The sequence below is a fragment of the Asterias amurensis genome, chromosome 17, assembly GCF_032118995.1.
Source record: "Asterias amurensis chromosome 17, ASM3211899v1".
In the NCBI taxonomy this organism is placed as follows: domain Eukaryota; kingdom Metazoa; phylum Echinodermata; class Asteroidea; order Forcipulatida; family Asteriidae; genus Asterias; species Asterias amurensis.
The window spans coordinates 771324-786692 of NC_092664.1; the positions used below are offsets into that span (position 1 = coordinate 771324).

Consider the following 15369-nt stretch of genomic DNA (forward strand, 5'->3'; position numbering starts at 1 on the left):
TTCTACAGCGAGTGGGGGAATTAGACCTGGTGTTGAATTCTAGGTGGGCGGTAGACGATGATTGAAGTACACAGGAAATTGGTTGTTTTTTGCGACAGAAAGGTTCATTTGTGCTGCAACCATCTGTGACAAATAATTGGTTCAACTGTTGCTTTCATCTACTCCTATTTAAGTACACAAAATCAACAAGAAACACAAACGCTTTAGTTTTCTCACACCTGTTTAATACAATTTTTGCCAAAAACTTTTATGGGACATATCCATTAAAGGAACACGTTGCCTTGGATCGGACGAGTTGGTCAAAACAAAAGCGTTTGTAACCGTTTTTTATAAAATGCACATGGTTGGAAAGATGTTTTAAAAGTAGAATACAATAATCCACACAAGTTTGCCTCGAAATTGCGTGGTTTTCCTTCTACTGTGCGAACTAACATGGTCGGCCATTTATGGGGGTCAAAAATTTGACCCCCATAAATGGCCGACGTGTTAGTCGACGAGGTAAAAGGAAAACCACGCAATTTCGAGGCATGTTTGTGTGGATCATTGTATTCTACTTTTACAACATCTTTCTCCCCATATGCATTCTATAAAAAACAGTTACAAATGCTTTTCAAAGACCAACTCGACCGATCCAAGGCAACGTGTTCCTTTAATACATGTGTATACCGCCACACTTCCCCATCATAACAGGATTTGTAAACATTATGAGTATTGGAATAAATGCATTGTTCTTTTAAGGAAACTGTACTTTGTTTAATTTAAAGAAAAGACATAATTAGGGAAATTGTGTAATGATGTTTAATTAATTTTGGGGGTTGATATGTAAACCTTGTGGTTTATATTGATGTTTAATTAAGCTGGTTTTTTACACTTAAAAAAAGTTTGATGGAATGCCTGATCAACTTGAGTGCCTGATTCTAGAGTGACAACATTTCAGACCGGAGTTCTTTTCAGGGGCAAAAGGTACCCATATTACATGTTACTTAACAAAAAGGCAACACTTAACCAAAGGGTACCTGTGCTACATGCATCTTAACACAAAGTCACCTTTTAGTTTTAAGTAATTAATAAAAATAAGATACTTAAAACCAAAACATGTAGTCAAAATGTTATTGTGCCTGAAATGGTGCATTTTAAAATGATAAAAACAAATGACTCTTTTCATTTTACAAGTACAAAATCTTTTTTTAACTAATCACTTTTACACAATTTTTGTTGAATATGTTTTCATGAAGGCATTTGAAGATGCTTGCAGACCTTTCCTGAGACGTATCGAACTGATATTATAATCACCTTCACAAGAGCAAAGACAAGTATTGACCCGTGATGGGAAGAACAATTCCTTGCACAAGATGAAGTTATGAAGCCACTGTGAATCCAAGTTAGGCCTGTCAGAGTGGGAATTGAAAGCTAAGAAGGTCTGCTATAAATCATAAATGAAACCAAAAAGAGAAAATTGAAGCTGCGAACATCAATGGTAGCTGTTGTCCATCACTGGTGTCCTGAAGGTCACCTTGCATCAAACACAACCACTGTGTAAACATGGTTAAGGACAACAATTGAAATTGACTTAAAAATGGAGGCATTTTTACATGCTCTGTAAAATCCGCAATTCTTGAAAATATTTGGATGTCTATAATTACATAAACAAACTAGAACAGCGGGGCTGCCATTGCGAGCTGTCCATTACCCAATAGACAAATGAAGACTAACAGAAAACCAATCGTTGGGTCAACTGATGTTTAGGGGCTGGGACATTAATAATAATAATAATAATAATAATAATAATAATAATAATAATAATAATAATAATAATAATAATAATAATAATAATAATAATAATAATAATAATAATAATAATAATAATAATAATAATAATAAATAATAAATAATAATAATAATAAATAATAATAATAATAATAATAATAATAATAATAATAATAATAATAATAATAAATAATAATAATAATAAATAATAATAATAATAATAATAATAATAATAATAATAATAATAATAATAATAATAATAATAATAATAATAATAATAATAATAATAATAATAATAATAATAATAATAATAATAATAATAATAATAATAATAATAATAATAATAATAATAATAATAATAATAATAATAATAATAATAATAATAATAATAATAATAATAATAATAATAATAATAATAATAATAATAATAATAATAATAATAATAATAATAATAATAATAATAATAATAATAATAATAATAATAATAATAATAATAATAATAATAATAATAATAATAATAATAATAATAATAATAATAATAATAATAATAATAATAATAATAATAATAATAATAATAATAATAATAATAATAATAATAATAATAATAATAATAATAATAATAATAATAATAATAATAATAATAATAATAATAATAATAATAATAATAATAATAATAATAATAATAATAATAATAATAATAATAATAATAATAATAATAATAATAATAATAATAATAATAATAATAATAATAATAATAATAATAATAATAATAATAATAATAATAATAATAATAATAATAATAATAATAATAATAATAATAATAATAATAATAATAATAATAATAATAATAATAATAATAATAATAATAATAATAATAATAATAATAATAATAATAATAATAATAATAATAATAATAATAATAATAATAATAATAATAATAATAATAATAATAATAATAATAATAATAATAATAATAATAATAATAATAATAATAATAATAATAATAATAATAATAATAATAATAATAATAATAATAATAATAATAATAATAATAATAATAATAATAATAATAATAATAATAATAATAATAATAATAATAATAATAATAATAATAATAATAATAATAATAATAATAATAATAATAATAATAATAATAATAATAATAATAATAATAATAATAATAATAATAATAATAATAATAATAATAATAATAATAATAATAATAATAATAATAATAATAATAATAATAATAATAATAATAATAATAATAATAATAATAATAATAATAATAATAATAATAATAATAATAATAATAATAATAATAATAATAATAATAATAATAATAATAATAATAATAATAATAATAATAATAATAATAATAATAATAATAATAATAATAATAATAATAATAATAATAATAATAATAATAATAATAATAATAATAATAATAATAATAATAATAATAATAATAATAATAATAATAATAATAATAATAATAATAATAATAATAATAATAATAATAATAATAATAATAATAATAATAATAATAATAATAATAATAATAATAATAATAATAATAATAATAATAATAATAATAATAATAATAATAATAATAATAATAATAATAATAATAATAATAATAATAATAATAATAATAATAATAATAATAATAATAATAATAATAATAATAATAATAATAATAATAATAATAATAATAATAATAATAATAATAATAATAATAATAATAATAATAATAATAATAATAATAATAATAATAATAATAATAATAATAATAATAATAATAATAATAATAATAATAATAATAATAATAATAATAATAATAATAATAATAATAATAATAATAATAATAATAATAATAATAATAATAATAATAATAATAATAATAATAATAATAATAATAATAATAATAATAATAATAATAATAATAATAATAATAATAATAATAATAATAATAATAATAATAATAATAATAATAATAATAATAATAATAATAATAATAATAATAATAATAATAATAATAATAATAATAATAATAATAATAATAATAATAATAATAATAATAATAATAATAATAATAATAATAATAATAATAATAATAATAATAATAATAATAATAATAATAATAATAATAATAATAATAATAATAATAATAATAATAATAATAATAATAATAATAATAATAATAATAATAATAATAATAATAATAATAATAATAATAATAATAATAATAATAATAATAATAATAATAATAATAATAATAATAATAATAATAATAATAATAATAATAATAATAATAATAATAATAATAATAATAATAATAATAATAATAATAATAATAATAATAATAATAATAATAATAATAATAATAATAATAATAATAATAATAATAATAATAATAATAATAATAATAATAATAATAATAATAATAATAATAATAATAATAATAATAATAATAATAATAATAATAATAATAATAATAATAATAATAATAATAATAATAATAATAATAATAATAATAATAATAATAATAATAATAATAATAATAATAATAATAATAATAATAATAATAATAATAATAATAATAATAATAATAATAATAATAATAATAATAATAATAATAATAATAATAATAATAATAATAATAATAATAATAATAATAATAATAATAATAATAATAATAATAATAATAATAATAATAATAATAATAATAATAATAATAATAATAATAATAATAATAATAATAATAATAATAATAATAATAATAATAATAATAATAATAATAATAATAATAATAATAATAATAATAATAATAATAATAATAATAATAATAATAATAATAATAATAATAATAATAATAATAATAATAATAATAATAATAATAATAATAATAATAATAATAATAATAATAATAATAATAATAATAATAATAATAATAATAATAATAATAATAATAATAATAATAATAATAATAATAATAATAATAATAATAATAATAATAATAATAATAATAATAATAATAATAATAATAATAATAATAATAATAATAATAATAATAATAATAATAATAATAATAATAATAATAATAATAATAATAATAATAATAATAATAATAATAATAATAATAATAATAATAATAATAATAATAATAATAATAATAATAATAATAATAATAATAATAATAATAATAATAATAATAATAATAATAATAATAATAATAATAATAATAATAATAATAATAATAATAATAATAATAATAATAATAATAATAATAATAATAATAATAATAATAATAATAATAATAATAATAATAATAATAATAATAATAATAATAATAATAATAATAATAATAATAATAATAATAATAATAATAATAATAATAATAATAATAATAATAATAATAATAATAATAATAATAATAATAATAATAATAATAATAATAATAATAATAATAATAATAATAATAATAATAATAATAATAATAATAATAATAATAATAATAATAATAATAATAATAATAATAATAATAATAATAATAATAATAATAATAATAATAATAATAATAATAATAATAATAATAATAATAATAATAATAATAATAATAATAATAATAATAATAATAATAATAATAATAATAATAATAATAATAATAATAATAATAATAATAATAATAATAATAATAATAATAATAATAATAATAATAATAATAATAATAATAATAATAATAATAATAATAATAATAATAATAATAATAATAATAATAATAATAATAATAATAATAATAATAATAATAATAATAATAATAATAATAATAATAATAATAATAATAATAATAATAATAATAATAATAATAATAATAATAATAATAATAATAATAATAATAATAATAATAATAATAATAATAATAATAATAATAATAATAATAATAATAATAATAATAATAATAATAATAATAATAATAATAATAATAATAATAATAATAATAATAATAATAATAATAATAATAATAATAATAATAATAATAATAATAATAATAATAATAATAATAATAATAATAATAATAATAATAATAATAATAATAATAATAATAATAATAATAATAATAATAATAATAATAATAATAATAATAATAATAATAATAATAATAATAATAATAATAATAATAATAATAATAATAATAATAATAATAATAATAATAATAATAATAATAATAATAATAATAATAATAATAATAATAATAATAATAATAATAATAATAATAATAATAATAATAATAATAATAATAATAATAATAATAATAATAATAATAATAATAATAATAATAATAATAATAATAATAATAATAATAATAATAATAATAATAATAATAATAATAATAATAATAATAATAATAATAATAATAATAATAATAATAATAATAATAATAATAATAATAATAATAATAATAATAATAATAATAATAATAATAATAATAATAATAATAATAATAATAATAATAATAATAATAATAATAATAATAATAATAATAATAATAATAATAATAATAATAATAATAATAATAATAATAATAATAATAATAATAATAATAATAATAATAATAATAATAATAATAATAATAATAATAATAATAATAATAATAATAATAATAATAATAATAATAATAATAATAATAATAATAATAATAATAATAATAATAATAATAATAATAATAATAATAATAATAATAATAATAATAATAATAATAATAATAATAATAATAATAATAATAATAATAATAATAATAATAATAATAATAATAATAATAATAATAATAATAATAATAATAATAATAATAATAATAATAATAATAATAATAATAATAATAATAATAATAATAATAATAATAATAATAATAATAATAATAATAATAATAATAATAATAATAATAATAATAATAATAATAATAATAATAATAATAATAATAATAATAATAATAATAATAATAATAATAATAATAATAATAATAATAATAATAATAATAATAATAATAATAATAATAATAATAATAATAATAATAATAATAATAATAATAATAATAATAATAATAATAATAATAATAATAATAATAATAATAATAATAATAATAATAATAATAATAATAATAATAATAATAATAATAATAATAATAATAATAATAATAATAATAATAATAATAATAATAATAATAATAATAATAATAATAATAATAATAATAATAATAATAATAATAATAATAATAATAATAATAATAATAATAATAATAATAATAATAATAATAATAATAATAATAATAATAATAATAATAATAATAATAATAATAATAATAATAATAATAATAATAATAATAATAATAATAATAATAATAATAATAATAATAATAATAATAATAATAATAATAATAATAATAATAATAATAATAATAATAATAATAATAATAATAATAATAATAATAATAATAATAATAATAATAATAATAATAATAATAATAATAATAATAATAATAATAATAATAATAATAATAATAATAATAATAATAATAATAATAATAATAATAATAATAATAATAATAATAATAATAATAATAATAATAATAATAATAATAATAATAATAATAATAATAATAATAATAATAATAATAATAATAATAATAATAATAATAATAATAATAATAATAATAATAATAATAATAATAATAATAATAATAATAATAATAATAATAATAATAATAATAATAATAATAATAATAATAATAATAATAATAATAATAATAATAATAATAATAATAATAATAATAATAATAATAATAATAATAATAATAATAATAATAATAATAATAATAATAATAATAATAATAATAATAATAATAATAATAATAATAATAATAATAATAATAATAATAATAATAATAATAATAATAATAATAATAATAATAATAATAATAATAATAATAATAATAATAATAATAATAATAATAATAATAATAATAATAATAATAATAATAATAATAATAATAATAATAATAATAATAATAATAATAATAATAATAATAATAATAATAATAATAATAATAATAATAATAATAATAATAATAATAATAATAATAATAATAATAATAATAATAATAATAATAATAATAATAATAATAATAATAATAATAATAATAATAATAATAATAATAATAATAATAATAATAATAATAATAATAATAATAATAATAATAATAATAATAATAATAATAATAATAATAATAATATTTTGAGTTTATATGTGACCCACTCTGTGAAAATGAGTCAGATGTACATGTAGGCAATTTCAGGAATTGAGTTATATGCATGGCTGGAAAGAACACATCAGCAGCAGTAATTTGGTATGTGTCTAAGCTTTGGGGTGTATCACGTTGCTGAGTTACTCCCGTTTGAAATTAGCCACTACACCCATTTTTATGAAAAACGAATTACAAGTAAAATGATATTTTAAACTACCATTGTGTGCAAAAGGATACAAATTAGACAGAAGTATGATCACAAAATTGTTGTATTCATAGCTTTATTGCATAAAAGTAAGTGTTCTAAAGGTTTTTTTATATACATTTTCCACATTAAACTGTCCATAACTCATTATTGCATTGGGCGACATGTGACTCATTTTCACAGAGTGGGTCACAAATAGCGCTTTTTCACTCCCAAATGGGTGTCTCAAAGCGCTTCAAATTATTCACAATATTGCATGCACTTGACCACTACTACTTGGGTTAAAATGCCAGTGAAAGAGGAATCAGGATGTGTGTATGGGGACTGGTTGGTTGAGGGGGCAATGGGGTTAAATAGCCTGATATTTTCCATGTACAAGGATAAAAAACAAATTAAGATAATTTTAAGGTTTCTTTTGTTTAGCCCATTCAAATGGAAATTGTTATGAGTTACATGTACATGTAGTTGTTTATAAAAATCTACAGGTATGTGGCAAAATTTTAAACACATTTCAAATTGAAACCTCATTGCATTACTGTGTAATGGACAATCAAGATTGGCGTTGTTTTAACTCGCTCATCTGGAACTGCGAGTTTAATTAATTGTGGGACTTTACATTAAGTCTGTTGTTATGTTGGCTGGTTGTACATTATGTAAGTCAAATGTTTAAATCAGTTTTAAAACTTCAACAATTACTCTGACTTTAGCTCTTTAAAATCCAGGGGGAAATATTTAGCCTTACATTTGTTGATTCCCCAAAACATCAACATTTCCTTAAAAATGTGGTTTAGAATCATAAAAGTTGACTGTCACTGTCTGACTGTATACTGATATTGCTTAGGGATATCAGATTCAACGACATAACTGAACTCTTAAAGGTTGAAGCTTCATATACTAACCATTCACATAGACTCGCAAACTGCTAAAGCAGCTCGCCAAAAATGTCTGCTGCCATCTAGTTTCCCTTGCATTGGCATATATTGTACACAATGCATATGTCATGTATGACAGTGTAATATCATTAACATACAGCCTTTCTATTAACAACAAAAAGTTGTGTCAAATCATTTTACCTTTCACGGACAAAAGACAAACAACATTTTTAAACAATGCTGCAAAAAGCTCTCAAAATGTATGATGATAAAACCAAATTCATAAATACCCCACACAGTTTCGCTACTCCTGTTGGTGGAGAGCGCGTCACGTGGGGGTGTTTAAACGATTGATAGTGACCAGCTGGAGCTGTAACCGGCTGGCTTCCGTGTTTGGGGCGGAACGCACAATTCATAGCTATAGTTACATCGCATGATCTATTTCCAAGCGCCCACGCGTACAGCTTCTCCAACAAGCATACAGAACAAAAACATACGGTAAACTAGATGTAAGTTTTTGTCATAACAAAAACAAGGTGTTCGTCTTCCGGCCATACAAAAATACAAGCATTGTAGGACAATAACAATGCGACAAAAACAAGAAGTAATGCCTATTCGTTTTAAATGCAATTCTGGTTTAGACAGGTCAAAAGGTCAAGAGAAAGTCACCAACATTTTTGTGAAGTACTTAAAGCCCTTTCATATGATGTATTGATTGTCAAATTAGCTTTTGTGGTTGAGGAAATATGAAATGATGACTAATGACGACTGGATAAGATTTGTTAAAATAAAGATCATCAGTTGCTTATTTTAATCTGATAAATTTGGGAAGGCAACCAGCCTTATAGTTACAGTGCTCATAGATTTAAAATTGTGGACAATCATAAAATAAGTACACAGTTACACTAACGAATGTGGTTTTGAAAGGTCGCTTTGAGCAATAGTGAAAGTGTATCATTTGAGAATCATAAAATAAAGTATCACTCAAACTATTGGCAGTTGTTTGTGACATGATAGGCCTAGATTATTATATTTATACAATCTATTTACTGCATGACCCCAAAACGTTACAATAAAAAATAATGATAAATCAATTGTTCAGTGCGTTACCGATTGTTGAATCTCGATTATTTTATTACAAACGAAGTTCTTAACCGCTATTCACTAATTCATGGAAATGGTTTTGGACAGAAAAGTATTATTTAGGGCCATAATTTGGGGATAAGATCGTCCAAAAATGTGGGTTTTGATTTTTTTTTTTTTCGTTTTGAAACTTGCACACGAAGACCGTCCGATCATGGTCTGATGACCCGCTTTCTAAATTCAGACGTACGGCCTGCCGATCATCCCATTGAGGTTATTAGCGGGCGCGCAAAACAAGTTGTAGTTTTGATTAAGTGTTTAAAATAAGTTGTTCCAACCGAAATTAATGTCAATCAATATAGGTAGCGTCGTTGGGCCCAGGGGCTAATACGTTATTTTAAGAAAATGGTTTTCTCAAGCATTTAATTGTTGCTTTCACATCCGCTGATGTCATATCGAAATGGGCGCCATTTTTATTACATCATATTGACGGGCGGCATCTTGAGAACGTCATGGCGCCCTCCTAAAAAAAAAGTCTGTGGAGAACACTGCATACACCCAGCATACACCAAACTCCCGAAGCACGTACAATTTAATGTACATGTACTTATACATGTACTATACAGCGTACAGCGTAGGCATATAACACACAGTCAACGGAGGTAAACAAACAAGTTAACAAATATTAAGAAACACATAAGCTTTTTCTGTTACATACCCATCAAGGCTGTTGTTTGAGCCACACACACGAGGTTGAAGACACGACCGTACTCATGACATCGCTGCACTGTTCTCGCTGTACAATGTACGGCACATACAATGTATGTATACGTTGTTCGTGTATGCACTGCGTGCAGTTTAAGTTGCCAAAACGTGCCGCACCGGGCCGAGCACACTACGCCAACAGCCTTAAATCAAGGCTACAGGTCTGGAGTCTTTTATTCAGGCCTGTGAGCGGGTCATGAAAAAAAAAGCGGAAAATTGTTGTCCGGATTTTGGGCCAGCAGTACGAACGTAATAAAAGGCTTTAATTAAAAACTGAAGCGTAGACAACACATTCACAGAAACACAGGCCACAATGCTTACATGTAACAATGTGTTGTACATCATCATTTTCAAGATATTTTTGTAGCCCTCTATTGGTGCAATGGAACATTGACATTGAAGTACATGTAAAATAGACATCGCGCTAAACGAAAAATTAACAACAACGGCTCCAATGAAAGACCAACGCGGAGCATTTTACTGGGTCTAGCCCTCGACTCGCATGTCAAAATCAAATCGCAATTAAAGTGCTTCCCGATTCCAGGTACCTGCTGCTTGACGATCTATTTCGGACGTCAAAAAAAGAAGATAAAAACGGAGCGGGAAAAAAGCGCAGCCGCAAGAAAAACAAGGCACAGAAAATAAGCAGAACCCAAGAAAAATGCGGACTGGGAATATTAAAAAGAGCGGAAATCCGCTTTAAAGCGGAGATTTCACAGGCCTGTTTATTAAGCTGAGAAATTAAATCTTTCTAAAAAACCTATGCTACTTCAGGGAGCCTTTAGTATTAAGGATACTTCTTTTGGTTCTCTTCTTATACATGATGCGGTAGCCACATTCCCTGCAGCGGATTGGGTCTTTAGCTCGTATCTCGTTCTCATGATGACATTCTACGACAAAGAAACCAACAACGTACAGATTAGTTTCGATTACTTTATATACATGCATTGGATCAACATTAAATACTCTCTCCGGTTGGCAAGTCAATACGTCACACACACACACATCCGCTGTATATAGGTGTATGCAAGGTTTAGGTATACAATATAGGCTTGTATTTGACACAAAATGCAACTGAGCAGATAGTCCACTCTATTGTACATGTAGTTTCTAGACTGGATATGTGTAATTCACTTCTATATGGCCTTCCTTGTACTCAAATTGAACGTCTTCAGCATATTCAGAACTATGCTGCTCACGTTATTACCTTAAAGGCAGTGGACACTATTGGTAATTACTCAAAATAATTATTAGCATAAAACCTTTCTTGGTGACGAGTAATGGGGAGAGGTTGATGGTATAAAACATTGTGAGAAAGAAGAAAAAGAAGTAATTCTCTACTAATTTGATTTCGAGACCTCAAGTTTAGAACTTGAGGTCTCGAAATCAACCATCTAAACACACACAACTTCGTAAGACAAGGGTGTTTTCTTCTTTCATTATTATCTCGCAACTTTGATGACCGATTGAGCTCAAATTTTCACAGGTTTGTTATTTTATGCATATGGTGAGATACACCAACTGTGAAGGCTAGTCTTTGACTATTACCAATAGTGTCCACTGCCTTTAACTAAAAAGTCCTGCCATATAACGCCGATTTTAAAAGAATTACACTGGTTACCGGTAAGCAGTAGGATTAAAGTCACCTGGAAGTGGTATTTTGTGAAAATAAAGCTTTTGTCACTAAAATATGTGTATAGATGAGTGGAATATGAATAAACAATTAACTAAGGTTTAACAAAAAATTGGTTTCCATGTTATTAACAAATTTTTAAAACGCCCGACCCGAGAGGGCGCTATTCGTGACAGCAATCGAGGCACTATAAAACGCATGCAGTGCCAACACAAGATAGTGACGCTTGGCGCAAGCTAAAATCATGCCCTCAAAGTTGAAACAATATCTGATTTTTTTCACGTTAGGCAAATGTTCCTTTAGGTTCATTACGTCTTCCAGCTACCGACTTCCCCACGTACTAGCTGGAAAAATTGTTGGGATAGCATCATGTTTTAGAAAAGAACTTTTCTCTTCATGTCAAAATGTGTAATGTATTCCGGATTCTCGTAGCACGACGGCTCAAAGTGTCTGGAAAAGACGTCTGACCGGACCACTTTGCAAACTGACCCTATCTTTAGCTGTTTTGCTGCATCCAGCAGCAATACACATGGTCGACATTGCCGGAAAAATGCAAGAAAAAAACCTTTTTCGAAACGTACAATGTACAAACTCACGACTAAGACTTGAATGTACTTGCCTGTATGTGTGTTCGATGTTCGATCGAGGCAAAGTCTGCCTCGATTGACGCCACAAAAGGGGTAGGCGGTGTTACCCCCCACGCAACTTAATTTTTTTCTTTTACATATAAATCATTAAAAACAATTACTCCAAAAATTATTTTATTGTTCAGAAAGTTAAATACTCTAATGTATTGAAAAAAAAATCTATTTCCAGGTGACTTTAAGTATAAACTTTGCTTTTCATGTATACATGTACAAGTAAATCGCTCACCAACAATGCCCCTGCATATATTGATGATCTTCTCAGCTTATAAAATCCCCCTCGCAAACTCCAGTCTTACAATTCTAGCCTCCTTATTGAGCCCATATCCAATCATTCATGGGGACACCGATCTTTCTCACATGCTGCCCCACGTCTATGGAACAAATTGCCTGCACTAGTTAAATTATCCCTTTCTTTGACCTAATTTAAAAAACAACTAAAAACACATCTTTCCAAACAGGCATTTGATTCAATGGTTTAATTATTGTTATTTTTTGTTACCTTTTAGGATGTTTTTATTTTATGTAAAATATTGCATTTGTATTACTATCGTATTCTATACCACATGTTCTAGATTTCTTTCAACTTAGGTTTACGTTAACTTTTTTTTATTGTATACTATTTTAATGCTATTAATGATCAGAAATGCAACAACAAGCTACTGGGAAAAAACAAAAAAACAAAAAAACGTGTCCGGATTTTGGGCAAAAAATAAGTGTCCGGATTTTGGGCATTGTCTGGACATCGGCGCTACAATTACTAGTAAGAAAGCATGGAAACTGTCTAGCTTAGATCTCACAATAACGGGCCACTAATTGGGCGGCTTGTTTCGCGTGTTTTATTGAGTATTATCGTAGCGTCATAGTCACGGCTCAAAATCGTATTTGCTGTGCCCAAATCGTGTACGATGGTATCTCTGTTTGGTGTGCAAGCTCATGTACGCCGATTTACTTCCGCGGAATGCAATTCATAGCTTTAGTACCATTGCATGATCAGGTTTTTTAATGCGCTCAAAACCTTTTTACCATAGTTTTTGAAATTTACAAACTTCAAAAATTCACTTACGTTTTTTTATTTCAGGTATTGTCTAACTTTTTCACAAAAGGGGATTTATGAATGGGAATATTTATCAAGAGTCTTGGGCCTTTATCGCATGGCAACGACCCTTCCTGTTTTGAACAATCGCATAAGAACTCATCGATTACCCTTTTATTCCCTTATTAATTTGTTTGTTTTCATAACTCTATTGTCCAGAGTAGAGTCTCTCTTCAAGGCTAAATGACAACACAATACAACAAAGCACACACAAACAAGTACCGTATTTTCCTGCAGATAAGACACGTCATATTAGACCCCCAAAACATCGGTGCGTCTGATCTTTCGGTGCGTCCTGTTTGCTGCTGATTTTTTGTCTGCTGCTGATTCTTTATTTTGTCCAGTTTCAACCAACATCTTTGCGTGAAGAAGCCCTACTCAATAAAGCGGTCAAACGAGGCTCAACTATGCAGACACAGAGACCATATTGTTGTTTTTCTGCGTGGATGCATATTCGTTTTGAAAATGCTGCAATCAGATTGACAGTCAATGACGTTGTACAAACAGCATTCACCCAACCTCCAACAGGCCCATTCACACGAGCGCTGCAAACGAGGGTCCCGTGCGATTTCATAACATCGATGTTATGAAATCGCAAATCCACGGCGTGTGAATGCTATCTATGTTACGAAATTACCTGGGTCCCGTGTTGTTCATAACACAGATCAAGACCTCCTCCAAAAAATCGCATCAATGTTATAATCACGGGGAGCCATCGTCTGAACCGAATGGCTGCGATCGTAACGAGGGACCGCTGCGTTGACACGTGAAGAACTATGGAGAAATGGGCGAACTATAGCATGCATATGGGCGATTCCATGGTTAGTCGCATTACACTTTTTAGTGTCATTTCATGATCTTGGTGCTAGTAGTTCTATGTGAGATATTATTTCCACTAAGTTTATAGACTGATTTGTACTTGACACCCAAGGCTTTGAAGTGATGATATTAAAAATGTTGTGGGCGTTGTACTCTGGATGTTATAGCTTTGTAAAAAGCGGTT

At 22.2% G+C, this 15369-nt stretch overlaps 1 long non-coding RNA gene across 1 annotated transcript; it reads right to left on the reverse strand.

Moving 5' to 3' along the window:
• Positions 1-202: 202 nt before the first annotated feature.
• Positions 203-14808, reverse strand: LOC139950187 (uncharacterized). Its single transcript, XR_011787623.1, has 3 exons — positions 14589-14808; positions 11791-11883; positions 203-1532 (listed from the first exon to the last, which is right to left on the reverse strand). It is a non-coding gene; the product is annotated as an uncharacterized lncRNA (long non-coding RNA).
• Between the last annotated feature and the right edge of the window lie 561 nt (positions 14809-15369).